The 15,588-nt window shown below is 45.1% G+C and overlaps 1 long non-coding RNA gene across 1 annotated transcript in view; it reads left to right on the top strand.

The window, feature by feature from the left end:
• Window positions 1–1,349, top strand: part of LOC141174689 (uncharacterized) — a 102,312-nt gene extending 100,963 nt beyond the window's left edge. The window contains exon 5 of the long non-coding RNA XR_012252947.1: window positions 309–1,349. This is a non-coding gene — a long non-coding RNA (uncharacterized lncRNA). The remainder of the gene's footprint in view (window positions 1–308) is intronic.
• Window positions 1,350–15,588: the final 14,239 nt, after the last annotated feature.

Consider the following 15,588-nt stretch of genomic DNA (forward strand, 5'->3'; position numbering starts at 1 on the left):
AAAACAAGTAACCACCTGTATTGTTCTTAAACCAATACCCAGACACTTTTGGCTGGTACACGGATATGATGAAACACTGTTGCATGTTTGTGGTATTGACCACATCATCCCAGGCCCAAGAGGGAACAACGGCTTGAATATACTTCCTTTATTCCCTTCCTTTAAATTAATTTATTTTTTTATATAAATCTCTTTTTTTGTGTTCTCCTCTTTCTGTTTCGACTACTGTGTTGGTTGGTTTTACTTATTTCTTTTCCTTTTGCTTTTATATGCTTTTTTTTCATTTGTTTTCATTTTTTTATTTGTAGATTCTTCTCCACCTCTCACAACAAGATGATATGCACTATCAATTGGACATGCACGACTGCGGTATTTCTCAAACTACTAGGGGACAACTTATTTCAGGACATTCCCTTTCCTCCCTTCCTTTTATTTTTATTTGATTGGAGTACCATTTCTTTTGCAGAAAAATTCTATGAATTTAGTATTTTTTAAGTTTCCTGATTCTCACTTTCTTTCATGTTCATTGTGTCTTTTTTCCACACCTATGGGGGTTGTTTTTTTATGAAAATTGAGTGTGCGCATCAGCACTTGCTTGTATTAGTTCGTTCACCCACACTCATCAATATTAATAAAGAACTTTTTTGTCTCAGCACATTTATGCATATTTGTTTCACTATATTCATTTTATGTGTTTCACAGTTTCTCACTGTAATATAGTACTAGTTTTCTGCCCCACTCTTTGTTTCTCTTCCCTCAAACACTTTCACTTCTCAATCTCAACCTCTTACCCAATTCTGCCCCTTGAGGATGCTTTCATGGTCCCATGCACATATGTATGCACTTCCCATGTGCATGCATTGGCGCCTGTGCTCATTAGTGCACCCACTTTTAAATACTCACCTTATTTCACTTTCAGTGTTGAGCCACACCCGTAGTGTTCGAGTTCGGTTCGTCGAACACCGGGATGTTCGTGGAACTGTTCGTCGAACATCGTCGAACACCGTCGAACACCGTCGAACACCATTAAAACGAATGGCAGGCAAACAAAAGCACATAGAAAACACCTTCAAAGGTGTCTAAAAGCTGACAAACTGCTCAGAAGACACTCTCTTTAAAAAAGCCGGCCGGCAATTCAGCATCGGTACCCGACAATTTAGAACAGAAAGAATAGAGCATCACACATAGATTAGATAGATAGAAACATGTCAGTCACATATATAATAAGTACAGTGATAGTGTTGATTACTGTACTTGTCATTTAGTGTTAAAATAAAGGATTTATTTAAAAACAATTGGCGTGGGGTTCCCCGTAATTTTAGTCTCTAGCGGAGGTTAAGCAGACGGCTGGGGCAGATGTTTGAAGCCTGGGAAGGGGGTAATACCCACGGAGCTTCCCAGGCTACTAATATCAGCCCCCAGCTGAATACCTACCCTTTACTAGCTATTAAAATGGGGGACCCAAAAAAAATGACGTGGGGTCCCCCCTATTTTAATAGCTAGCAAAGGCTAGGCAGACAGCTGGGGGCTGACATTAATAGCCCAGGAATGGTGCCATGAATATTGGCCCCCTCCCAGACTAGAAACACCAGCCGTCAGCTGCACCAGAAATGGCGCATCCATAGGATGTGCCAATTCTGTCACTTAGCCTCGCTATTCCCATTGCCCTGTAGTGGTGGCAGTGGGGTAATAGGGCTGGGGTTGATGTCAGCTTATAATGCCAGCTGACATCAAGCCCAAGTTAGTAATGGAGAGCCGTCTATAAGACACCCCCATTACTAACCCCATAGTGAAAGTTAAAAAAAACACAAACACCCAGAATAAAGTCCTTTAATTGAAATAAACACACAATTCTTTAATGTTCTAAATTAAACCCTACTTACCGTATCGCCCATTCCAGCAGAAGCCAATGTGTTCTGCAATAAAAGTAAAATAATAAACCAACCTCATCCTTACCTTTCCATGGTTCCCAGGACAGCTTCAGCTCTGCTACATTCACATGACAGGCTGGATCGCATGTCCAATGAACTCAGCTCACCTCATGCACGTCACTGACAGCGTGGGAGAATTCTCCTGCGCTCAGCGCTTGAGCAGGAGAATTCTTCCATGCTGGGATGGCATTTAAATGACAAGCTGGATTGCAGCTGAGCGCTGCCATCCAGCATGCCATCCTTCATAGACACTGCAGAGCGCAGGCATGCTTGCTCTCTGCAGTGTCTCAGAAGGATGACAAGCTGGCTGGCAGCGCTCAGCTGTGATCCAGCCTGTCATCAGAATGCCATCCCAGCGTGGGAGAATTCTCCTGCTCAAGCGCTGAGCTTAGGAGAATTCTCCCACGCTGTCAGTGACGTGCATGAGGTGAGCTGAGTTCATTGGACATGTCCAATGAACTCATTTTCTATACATGTCATTTTTAATGTTTTGTACTTAAAGTTTAATCGATTTAAATTACTGTCATAATTTCAGTCCTGATTTGTGTTTTTTTCCCTGAAATGTGTAGATTAATAAAACTGCTATTTGTTCAACACCATCATCTCCATTGGATATCTTCTTGACCAGCAGCGCAGCAGATTCATCTTTCTACTATTGCATGATTTCGGTCCTGAAACACATTTTGTTTCGGATTTCTCTATTTCTCACAATTTGTTGATATTTCTAAAGTGGTGAGATGTATATACTTATCAGAGTTAGTTTAATTATTATTTGGTGTTTGATTTGTACCTGAGCACCAACTCTTTATTGCTTTTTATTGAAACAAGTGTAGGCACAGGAAAGTCAAAGTTTTATCTTGTGGGTGCATTTTTTCTAGCAATATTAGCCAACACCATGTATGTAATTAAACATGGGAAATGTTGGTGCAATACATGCCCTTCTGATAAATAATTTTTAGATCTAGAATTAGAAAAAAATTATAACACATTACAGTCAAAATAGATGCAAATTCATAAAAAAATGATTAAACAATGATATCCAACTTCTCAAGATAATCAGTCTATATTCTTTATAAGCAATAGAGAATGCGATATACTTAACTTTACTACATGCCAGCAGAATTGATTGTGTTACAGATAAAATGTGTTGGAAACTTAAAAAAACATGAAACTGAATGGATGTTAAATTTAAATGCCTTGCCATCTTGGGGATTGCATGAGCATATAGCTTTGCTCAATTTTTCTTAGTCGTATGTGGTTGTTTTTTCTTTGTTTTTCCTTTCTCAACTGACCACAGTCTAAACCAGGGGTCTCAAACTCGGCTGGGTATATGGGCCGCACATGGAAAAAATTTTAATTTGGGGGGCCGCATTCTTTGTTCAATGTGACATTTTTAGTGATACCATTTTTTTTGTATACACCTTTTGAACATTTTTGCCGTGTTTATTTTTTTATGGCTTGGGTCGTTATGGATGTGGCGATAATAAACGTGCACTTTTTTGTGTTTACTTTAGTTTACATATAAAACAGCATTTTTAGTGCCCAATATTTTTTCATGCTTTATTTTATTTTTTATTTTTTTTACAATTTTATTTCCCCCAATTGGCCACATACAGTAATATTGTCTTACAATTAGCATCATATAGTAATAATGGAAAACATCTTGTAGTAATGTTCCCCATCCAAGTCCCCATCTTGTACTAATGTACCCCATCCAGGTCCCCATCCTGTGGCAACGTTCCCCATCCTGGCGCCCATCTTGTACTAATGTGCCTCATCCAGGTCCCCATCTTGGGGCTATGTGCCCCATCCAGGTCCCCATCCTGTGGCAATGTTCCCCATCCAGGTCCCCATCTTGTGGCTCTGGTCCCCATCTTGTGGCTCTGTGCCCCATCCAGGTCACCATTATGTGCCCCATCCAGGTCCCCATCTTGAGGCTATGTGCCCCATCCTGGTCCACATCTTGAGGCTCTGTGCCCCATCCAGGTCCCCATTATGTGTCCCATCCAGGTCCACATCTTGAGGCTATGTGCCCCATCCAGGTCCACATCTTGAGGCTCTGTGCCCCATCCAGGTCCCCATCCTGTGGCTATGTGCCCCATCCAGGTCCCCATCCTGTGGCTATGTGCCCCATCCAGGTCCACATCTTGAGGCTATGTGCCCCATCCAGGTCCCCATCTTGTGGCTCTGTGCCCCATCCAGGTCCCCATCCTGTGGCTATGTGCCCCATCCAGGTCCCCATCCTGTGGCAACGTTCCCCATCCTGGCGCCCATCTTGTACTAATGTGCCTCATCCAGGTCCCCATCTTGGGGCTATGTGCCCCATCCAGGTCCCCATCCTGTGGCAATGTTCCCCATCCAGGTCCCCATCTTGTGGCTCTGGTCCCCATCTTGTGGCTCTGTGCCCCATCCAGGTCACCATTATGTGCCCCATCCAGGTCCCCATCTTGAGGCTATGTGCCCCATCCAGGTCCACATCTTGAGGCTCTGTGCCCCATCCAGGTCCCCATCCTGTGGCTATGTGCCCCATCTAGGTCCCCTCTTGTGGCTATGTGCCCCATCCAGGTCCCCTCTTGTGGCTATGTGCCCCATCCAGGTCCCCTCTTGTGGCTATGTGCCCCATCCAGGTCCCCTCTTGTGGCTATGTGCCCCATCCAGGTCCCCTCTTGTGGCTATGTGCCCCATCCCGGTCCCCATGTTGTGGCTCTGTGCCCCCTGTGCTGTTCTTCACACATATAAAATAGAAAAAAAAAAAGATGATTCTCACCTGTCCTCCGTTCCCTCGGCGTCCTTCCTGCAGATGTGGCCCGCAGGCACCACAGAGTCCGACCCCTTGACGATCCCGACCTGGTCCAGGAGGAGCCGCCGACAGCAGCGCTGCATTGCCGCACAGAGACTGTCTCCCAGCACAGCATTTTCAATGTCAGCCGCCGGCCAATCAGAGGCCAGCAGCTGACATCTGCATATGGCAATGACGTCATACTCGCTGCGCCGACACGCAGATATCAGCTGCTGGCCTCTGATTGGCCAGCGGCTGGCATTGGAAATGCAGTGCTGTGAAACAGTCTCTGTGTGGCAATTCAGCGCTGCTGTCGGCGGCTCCTCCTGGACCAGGTTGGGATCGTCAAGGGGTCTGTGCCTGCGGGCCGCATAAAGCAGCCTCAGGGGCCGCATGCGGCCCGCGGCCCGCGTGTTTGAGACCCCTGGTCTAGACGTTACTTGGTATTCTGTGTTATATTTTGAATTTTTTTTTTAATTTACAGTTTTACAGATCTTTCCTTTCCTTTTTTGTCTGAAAGAGGTTGCATCTTGAAAGACAATTAGCAGATTTGGTTTCCAGTACCATCTATATGCTGATGAAACCCAGTTATACACATCGCACCCACCTTAATACAAAATAGCAGGGTTTGTCTGTCCGCTGTCTTTAACGTCATATCCTCCCTCTATCTGAAACTGAATCTCTCCAAAACTGACTCCCTCTACTAACCTACCTATACCCGATATTGCAGTTGACTTGGGTGGTTAAACCATAACTCCTAAGCAGCACGCTCGCTGTCTTGGGGACAGATTTGACACAGAATTTTCTTTTATTCCCCTTATCCAATAACTCACTCGCTCATGTTACCTGCTTCTTAAAAACATCTCCAGAATCTGACATTTTCTCACCTTTAAAACTGCAAAAACTCGTATTGTCTCTCTTATTCATGCTCGTCTGAACTACTTTAAGTCTCTACTAATCAGTTTCCCTCTATCCAAACTTTCTCCTCTCCAATCCGTACTTCAGGAAAATTAATAATCATTTCCTATGTATATGTCAATAACAACTTTCTTGTAGTCTAATTTACTATTTTTGAATGTATATGTGCCATGAAAATTTGTAAATAAACGTTTTTATATTTTATTAACCTAAAGGGGCTTCTCACAAAATTAGAATATCATCATCATTTCAGTTCTTCAATACAAAAAGTGAAACTCATATATATTATATAGAGTCATTACAAACAGAGTAATCTATTTCAAGTGCTTATTTCTGTTAATGTTGATGATTATGAATTACAGCCAATGAAAACACAAAAGTTATTATCTCAGTAAATTAGAATAATTAGCAAAAAACAATTGCAAAGGCTTCCTAAGTGTTTAGAAAGGTCCTTTAGTCCGTTTCAGTAGGCTCCACAATCATGGGGAAGACTGCTGACTTGACAAATGTCCATAAGGAAGTCATTAACATACTCCACAAGGAGGGTAAGCCACAAAAGGTCATTGCTAAAGAAGCTGGTTGCTCACAGAGTGCTGTATCCAAGCATATTAATGGAAATTTGAGTGGAAGGAAAAAGTGTGATAGAAAAACCAAGATAACCGCAGCCTTGAAAGGATTGTTAAGAAAAGGCCATTTAAAAATTTGGGGAAGATTCAGAAGGAGAGGACTGCTGCTGGAGTCATTGCTTCAAGAGCCAACACACACAAATGTATACAGGACATGGGCTACAAGTGTTGCATTCCTTGTGTCAAGCCACTCATGAACAATAGACAATGCCAGAAGTATCTTACCTGGATCAAGGAGAAAAAGACCTAGACTGTTGCTCAGTGGTCCAAGGTGTTGTTTCCAGATGAAAGTAAATGTTGCATTTATTTTGGAAATCAAGGTCCCAGAGTCTGGAGGAAGAGTGGAGAGGCACACAATCCAAGCTGCTTGAGGTCTAGTGTGAAGTTTCCACAATCAGTGATGGTTTGAGGAGCCATGTCATCTGCTGGTGTAGGTCCACTGTGGTTTATCAAGACCAAAGTCACTGCAGCCATCTACCAGGAAATTTTAGAGCACTCCATGCTTCCCTCTGCCAACAAGCTTTTTGGAGATGGAAATTTAATTCTCCAGCAGGACTTGGCACCTGTCCACACTGCCAAAAGTATCAATACCTGGTTTACAAACCACAGTATCACTGTGCTTGATTGGCCAGCAAACTCACCTGACCTTAACCCCATAGAGATTCTATGGGGTATTGTCAAGAGGAAGATGAGAGACACCAGATCCAACAATGCAGATGAGCTGAAGGCAGCTATTAAAGCAACCTGGACTTTCATAACACCTCAGCAGTGCCACAGGCTGATCGCCTCCATGCCATTTTCCACAACATATATCTATATATCCATCTAAACTAAGAGTCCAGTGAGGACTAATCCAGGTGAATTTTCAGTGGTGAAGAGATAGCAGGAGTTAGGCAGGCAGGCGGTGTATGTGGCAGGCTGCAGTGCATATAGTGCAAGAGGGTCCATAGCATGTTCCTGCTGCTGCTGCTGTTCTTACAGATATTTGTAGACATAGCCCCATATATCAGGGTCCAGGGCTAATTTTGTTTTTTATCTGAATCCTGATTATTTCCTTAAAAAGCAGAGTACACATTTTTTCTTCTCCATTTGCAGTGTGTCGGTCAAGCTATTCACACTAAGTCTCTCATAAAAAAAGTGTTGTTAAACTACAGACCTGCTATTTAAAACTATGGTTCTCTGTAAGACATATCAACTGTGTTCCAAAATCAGCCATTTCTGCCTTCCATTTTGTTGCAGTGTGTCAATCAAGCTATTCACACTAGATGTCTGTGAAGAATACTATTGGTAACTTACAGGCCTTCTATTTAAAACCATGGTTCTCTGTCAGACGTATCACATATATAACTGTGTTCCAAAATCAGCCATTTCTGCATTCCATTTCATTGCAGTGTCAGTCAAGCTATTCACACTAGGTCTCTGTGAAGAATAGTATTTCTAAATTACATGCCTTCTATTTAAAATCTTAGTTCTCTGTCAGACGTATCACATATAACAGCGTTCCAAAATCAGCCATTTCTAGTGAACGTCGAAAATATTGTCCTCCATTTAAAATGGGCAAGGTGCGTGGCAAGGGACAGGGAAGTGGACGTAATGGTGCATGCAGAGCCTGAGGCTGAGGCCATGGGCAAGCTGAAATTGTGGCACAACAAACACCCACATCTTGTCGCCCGACCTTCCTGTCCCAATTGCTAGGGGACCACAGCACACCACTATTGAACCTAGAGCAATGTCAAAAGGTTGTTGGTTGGATAGCAGATAATGCTTCCAGTCACTTAGCCACCACCACTATCACCCTGTCTTCCACATGGTCAAGTCTCAGTAGCCCTGAGTCTGGACCACATATTCCTCACCCTGATCCTCCTTCCTCCCACCATGCTGAGTGCCCGGAGACAACTGATCCCACACTTGGACACTCAGAAGAGCTGTTCACTTTTCCATTTGTAGATTCAGGTCTTTCGCCCGTCCAGCTTCAAGCAAGTCAAGAGGAGAACGCGTGTAGCAATGCCCAAATATTTGATCAGCCACTGTCACATGAAGGCAATGGTGGGAAAGTGCAATTACTGTCGCAAGAGGTGGATGATGATGATGATGAGACACAATTGCCAGAAAGTCAGGAGGAGGACCATGGAGTGGAAGTGGAAGACAAGGTGGTGGATGATATCGTAATTGACCCAAACTAGCAGGGGGATATGCTGAGTGAGGACAGAAGCACACAGAGGGAGGTGTAGCACCACAACAGGCAGGAAGAAGCAGTGTGGTGGCCTCAGACACAAGGCAGGAAAGCATTCCCCGTAACACCAACACAACGGGAGTTGCCAGTACAACTGTTAGGTCTTCCCGAGTCTGGTTGTTTTTAAAAACTCTGCATATAACCCCAAAAAGGCCATTTGCATCACCTGCAAGGCCAGCATCTGCAGGAGTAGCAAACCTAGCAGCCTGACCACCACCAGCATGATCAGGCACATGGCAGCAAAGCAACCTACTAAGTGGGTCGAACCCCAGTGTCCAGAAACAGTGTCTGTGGGTGACACCACTGCTTCTTCCGCTGTTGTGTGTGCATGCCAATCCCCTGTCCATGGCGCATGCGAAGATGCCTCCCACCCTGCATGTGTCGTCGCAACTCAACTAGCACCATCAGCAAGCACGTCCACATCCTCGTCTCAGCGCAGCATTCAGTTGTCCCTACCCCAGTCCTTGGAACACAAGCGAAAATACGCAGCCAATGCCCCACAGGCCACACTACTAAATTCACACATTTCGCGACGGCTTGCGCTCGAAATTTTGCCTTTTAGGCTTGTGGAGACGGAAGCTTTCCGCAACCTGATGGCAGCTGCTGTCCCTCGGTACTCGGTCCCCAGGCACCACTATTTCTCCATCCCCATATTACACGAGCACGTGTCCCACAACATTAGCCATGCCCTCAACAACGAAGTTACTGGAAAAGTCCATCCAACCACAGACATGTGGAAAAGTGCTTGTGGGCAGGAACGGTACATCTCGCTGATGGCACACTGGGTTAATATAGTGGAAGACGGAACTCAGTCAGGCCTTGGGACGGAACACGTTCTCCCGATGACGAGGATTGTGGGCCCTGGGTCAATCAGGGTTGCCCCCACATTCTACAGCTCCTGTGCCTCCTCCTCCTATTCAGCCTCCATCTCTGAAATGACCACATCAGTCAGAAGCTGGAAGCACTGCAGCACTGCCTTTGCCAAGCAGAAACAGGCTGTGCTGAATCTAATATGCTTAGCAGGCAGATCTGTGGCCGACACTACTGAACATACAGCCAGACATGGTCGTGTGTGACAATGGCCGGAACCTGGTGGTGGCTCTGAAGCGAGGCGAGCTCACACACGTACTATGCCTGGCCCATGTGCTTAACCTTGTGTTTCAGCAGTTTCTCAAAACCTACCCAGATCTGTTGCATCTGCTTGTCAAAGTACACTGCGTGTGTGCTCATTTTAGAAAGTCAGCTACACCTTCCGCCGCCCTTGCCGTGCTTCAGCAGCATTTGCAGCTTCCAGCTCACTGACTGGTGTGCGATGTCCCCACGCTTTATAACTCAATATTGCAGATGTTGGGAAGGATTTGTGATCAGAAGAGGGCAGTTGTTGACCACCAGCATCAACAGGGCCGTCGGTATTCAAGTCAGACTCCACACATAAGACCTCAGGAGTGGATATGGATGTCAGACATCTGTACCATACACCAAGATGGTGAGCAGCGATAACGCCATAGTTAGCGTCATCATCCTGCTTCTCTGTCTTCTGAAATGCTCTCTGCTCACAAGTAAAGAAGATGTAGTTCACGTGGCTCACAATGAGATGGAGCAAGGAACCATACCGGGTGATTTCACGCAGCCTAACCTCATCTCATCCCAATGTGGATTGGGTGACAATGAGGAGGAGGAGGAAAAACAGGAGCTAGTTTTCTGCACTATAGACGGTACTACCTGCACAACAGTCACTCCGTCTGTTCAGCATGGATGGCCTGAGGACAGGAAGGAGGAGGAAGAGGAGGAGAGCATGGTCAGTCATCCTCTTGATGAGGACACGGAAGTCTTGCCTCTTTGCAGTCTGGCACACATGGCTGAGTTTATGTTACGCTGTCTTGCCTGTGACCCTCGCGTTGTCCAAATTTTGGGTGACAGTCATTATTGGTTGCTGACACTTCTTGACCTACCCTAGAAGGAGAACTATTTGTCTCTTATTACCACGCAGGACAGGCCTAATAAAATGGTGCAGTACGAAAAGGCCCTTGTTGCGTAATTATTAAAAAAATTCCCATCTGAAAAAGCTGGCGGCAGAGGTCACAGTTCGTTGGACAACCAAGAAGTACAGGCAAGAGAGACACAAATGCAATCCAGCAGAGGCAGAGGAACACTGTCAAATTTCTGGGACAGTTTTCTCAGACCTTCCCATCGCACAGGCCCTTAGGCGCGAGGAACTCTCACAAGGAGGGAAAAGTTTCGAAAAATTGTGAGGGAGTACCTTGCCGACCGTACCAATGTCCTTCGTGATTCCTCTGTGCCTTATAATTATTGGGTATCCAAGCTGGACACGTGGCATGAACTGCCTCTCTATGCCTTGGAGGTCCTGGCCTACCCTGCCGCTTTTGTCAGAGTGGGTTTTTAGTGCCGCTGGTGGAATTATAATCAATAGTCGCATCCGCCTGTCAACTGTAAATGCTGACAGGCTGACTCTTATAAAAATGAACAAGGGCTGGATTGGGCTATACTTCACAACACCACCGAATGATAGCAGCGTAGCATAAACTCAAATACAGTGTCTTTTTTGGGGAGGTCTAACTCTATTCGCATGTACGTCTGTCTTCACAGTCAGACATGGGTATAAGCTTCCTGATTTTGTCTATTTGCTGTTATCCTCCTCCTTCTCCTCATCCTTACCACCATATCACCACAATATCTACCATGTCACCATATCTACATCTCTTGCAAGGGGCATTGGAGTTCCTCCAAATTTTTGGCAGCCATTGCAGTCACTGAATAAGCAATAACAGTATGGGAGACCCACTCCTTTCAAATGGTCAAATGGGAACATGTCGTTACTGTGGCCCAGCTCTATGTGTCTTTAAAATGTTATTGGGGGTATTTCCTACATTTTGGCAGCTGTTGGTCTCACTGCATACTCTATAACTGTATAAAAGACCCGCTCCTTTCTAATGGTAACATGTCATTACTGCGGCCCAGCTCTATGTGTCTTTAAATTGGTATTGGGGTTTTTCCCAAATTTTGGCAGCCCTTCCAGTCACTGCATGGCCAATACTACTATAGGAGACCCACTCCTTTATAATATGAACATTTTTTTCTGAGACCCTCCTCTTTGTCTCTTCAAAGGGGTATTGGGGTGAGTCCAAATTTTTGGCAGCCTTTGCAGTCACTGCATACGCAATAACAGTATAGGAGACCAACTCTTTAATAAAGGGAATAACAAAGCATAGCCGACTGCTGGTCCTTTAAGAATAGTAAGGGCCACCTGATGCCCCTATAAAAATAGTGTTTGAGACTTTCAGAGTCCCTCCTTCATAAATGAAACAGGATGTGTCTGATGATGTCTCACACACCACATGGCCAGATAAGGTAGTAAAATGTTAAAATGACATTTCCTGCTGAATGCATTTTTCACCATTGAAAGCAATGCAAAAGTGCAAAAATGCATCGAAAACGCTAAGTGTGAACATAGCCCAAGGTGTGGAGCAGCATTTTTGTTTTTGTATATTTATTTTGCCTTATATATAAGTTATTACCCTGGAAAGGTTGTTCCTTAACATATTTCCCAGGAAAATCCATTTTAGTTTATTTTTTGTATGTTTTATTGTGAGTCCATAAAAGTGGAGTAATGCCTCTGACAACGTTGTTGACAGCAGTGACTTGGGAGTCATAAATGCTTCCAGGGGTCTTCCACATGCTGTTCCCATCGATTTGGGCAATTTTTAGGCCCTCTGCAGACCATCGGGGAAGGGGGTGTGTGGTCCGCTGGAAAAATGCTTGAATTTCCCATAGACTTACATTGGGCTCGTTACTCGGGCCGAGCACTCAAACATTCCAATTTACTTGACCCGAGCAATGTGTACCAGAGCATTTTAGTGCTTGCTCATCAAAAGCTGTAATTCATAATCATCTGATGCGCACCCTGGGCTGTGGGGTACTCGGTAGCCGGGCTGGTCGGTGCTGGGGGATGTTACGGTGGCGGTGACCCTGTCCGTGACCTAGGGTGGTCAGTTAAAGGGGAAAAATAAAAGGGATAAAGTTTCTAGAGATAATGTTCGTGGCCCCACCTGTGGTATGCGGCTATATGGGGCCGCCACTGCGGTGCAGATCCCCTGGAGCTGATGGTGACGCAGCAGAGTTGGTTCAGCTCTCCACAGGCAGAGCTTAGTTCCAGGGCAGAGGATGGTGATTTTATGAGGTAGATGTTGTTGGTGCAGTGTAGTGCAGGGCTGTTGATGGCGCTGCAATTATTTAAGGACTCAGTGGGGTGCAGTCTTCAGATTTTACTCATAGTTGTTAAGTTCCTCAGGTTACACTTTCCGGATTATAACCGCCCACGTCGTCCTGTGTCCTCAAGGGTGGTGATCCAGCAAACCCTCAGGTATTTCAGGAGCACTTGCACGGGACCCCGTTCTATGTGCCTTCCTCAGTCGTCTCATTGCGCTGGCTCTCGCCCTCCTGCCCTGCACCTTACAATCAGTGTACCAAGCCAGTAGCCTCGGGTCTTGTCAGGCGACGTGCAGTCCCCAGGACCCTATGCGACCACATTTTCGGCGATGTAATTGTGGTTGTTGGCTGCAGTACCTTGAAAATGCAGCAGCCTTCGGTTATCTAGCTGAGCCTGGTTGTTCTCCACTAGTTTAGGGGCCGGTCCCCTCTCTGCTGCCTGATCCCTCCACGTCCGTGTGGATTCGGGCGCACTGGTGATATCTGCACTCACCATGCCCTTGGGATCCCCTCTGTCTCTGGAGTTTTCCTTCTGCTCCCGTTCTCTTCTCTCAGTCTTTCCTCCTGTGCCTCTCAGACTAGGACCGCTCCTTTCTCCACTCCTCCTGAGCAGAGCTCCTCCACAGCTCCTGCTCCCAGCTCTCTCTCCTCTGTACTCTCCTCAACTGTCTGAACTCCTTGTAGATGGTTCCCCTCCTTCTTATACTCCTACTGATGGTGCTCCCCTGATCTTCTTCCTCCTCCCACCTCCTCTTCCTAGTTCCACCCTCCAGCTAGGGACCAGGGACTGTGCTTTCCCTTAGGAGCAATCTTGCCCTTCCCTACTGAAGTGGAGTGTATTGGATGTGGGTGTGTGGGTCCCGGGTAGTACTCCCTCCTTACCTGAGAGTGGGGTACCACACCTCTGGGTGAGATGCAGTACCTCCGTGGCGACTGAACCCGCAGGGGCTCCACACATCAACATTAACAGAAATAAACACTTGAAATACATCACTCTGTTTGTAATGACTCTATATAATATATGAGTTTCACTTTTTGTATTGAACAACTGAAATAAATTACATTTTTGAGGATATTCTAATTTTGTGAGAAGCACCTATATGTTACACTTTTACATATCTATTGTTGTGTACGTAGTTACACATTGGCACTTTTTTGTTATGTATTGCCATTAGATTTTTTAGGATATTTTCATGCAGGATATAACGTTTAAAATATGCTACATGTTAATTCATGATTCTTTCTTGGAACCTGTCATGTCCTAGCTACCATGTAAACTGCCCCCATTGCTTTGTTAGTGAATCAATGTGCATCACTAATACGCTTTTTTCATTAAAATTGGTGCAAATATAATAAGTATATAACATTTTATATACTTATAATCATACCTGCTCGTTCAGTCATAGGGGTGTGATCCTCACATTCAGTCATGGGTGGCGCCACATCAGTCATGGCTGGTGCTGTCCACGTTATTGAATATTGCTCCAAGCGAGCGCTAGTTATGGGACGCTTGAGCAGTACAACACAGCTGGCAGTAAAGCTTTGCAGTGCTGGGAGCCGTGCATGCGCTCTGATGAGCTGCTCCCCATGGGTGCGCATTGAGGCTGTGTAGTTACCTGCTTCACTGTGTGCTGCCGGAGCTGCTCGTCACAGCTCATGCACAGTGAAGCTTGTGTTAGTGATGCACATTGCCTCACTAACAAAGCAATGGGGGCAGTTTACATGGTAGCTAGGACATGACAGGTTCCCTTTAAGGGTTTATATTCATGTTTACTATCAATACGTAATTGTTTTACACTTTACTGGTGCTTTGCCGTAAGATATGTGTTTGCAACTATGGAGATTATAGCACATTGTTTTTACACATTAATTTTTTTCAACAGTTTGCTTAGTGTCATCATCTAATGCTTATCACCTACAGTACAAACCAAAAGTTTGGACACACCTTATCATTTAAAGATTTTTCTGTATTTTCATGACTATGAAAATTGTACATTCACACTGAAGGCATAAAACTATGAATTAACACATGTGGAATTATATACTTAACCAAAAAGTGTGAAACAACTGAAAATATGTCTTATATTCTAGGTTCTTCAAAGTAGCCACCTTTTGCTTTGATGACTGCTTTGCACACTCTTGGCATTCTCTTGATGAGCTTGAAGAGGTAGTCACCGGAAATTGTTTTCACTTCACACGTGTGCCCTGTCAGGTTTAATCAGTGGGATTTCTTGCCTTATAAATGGGGTTGGGACCATCAGTTGTGTTGTGCAGAAGTCAGGTGGATACACAGCTGATAGTCCTAGACTGTTAGAATTTGTATTATGGCAAGAAAAAAGCAGCTAAGTAAAGAAAAACGAGTGGCCATCATCACTTTAAGAAATGAAGGTCAGTCAGTGCGAAAAATTGGGCAAACTTTGAAAGTGTCCCCAAGTGCAGTTGCAAAAACCATCAAGCGCTACAAAGAAATTGGCTCACATGAGGACCGCCCCAGGAAAGGAAGACCAAGAGTCACCTCAGCTTCTGAGGATAAGTTTATCCGAGTCACCAGCCTCAGAAATCCCAGGTTAACAGCAGCTCAGATTAGAGACCAGGTCAATGCCACACAGAGTTCTAGCAGCAGACACATCTCTTCAACAACTGTTAGGCTGAGTTCACACGATGCGTATTTAATGCGTTCTACAATGCTTCCCTTCTACCATGCGTTTTTCATGCGTTTCCGTGGCGTTTCCGCAACTGCAAAAACGCCGCGGAAACGCATGAAAAACGCATGGTAGAAGGGAAGCAATGTTCCCCAATTGAAATCCGCATGTGCTGTGCCCATGATGCGGATTTTTCCGCAGCGTAAACGCTGCGGTCAAAAAACCGCAGCAT

This window comes from Phyllobates terribilis, unplaced genomic scaffold (genome assembly GCF_046119375.1).
Source record: "Phyllobates terribilis strain yellow unplaced genomic scaffold, ASM4611937v1 Scaffold_13__5_contigs__length_258822181, whole genome shotgun sequence".
NCBI lineage: Eukaryota > Metazoa > Chordata > Amphibia > Anura > Dendrobatidae > Phyllobates > Phyllobates terribilis.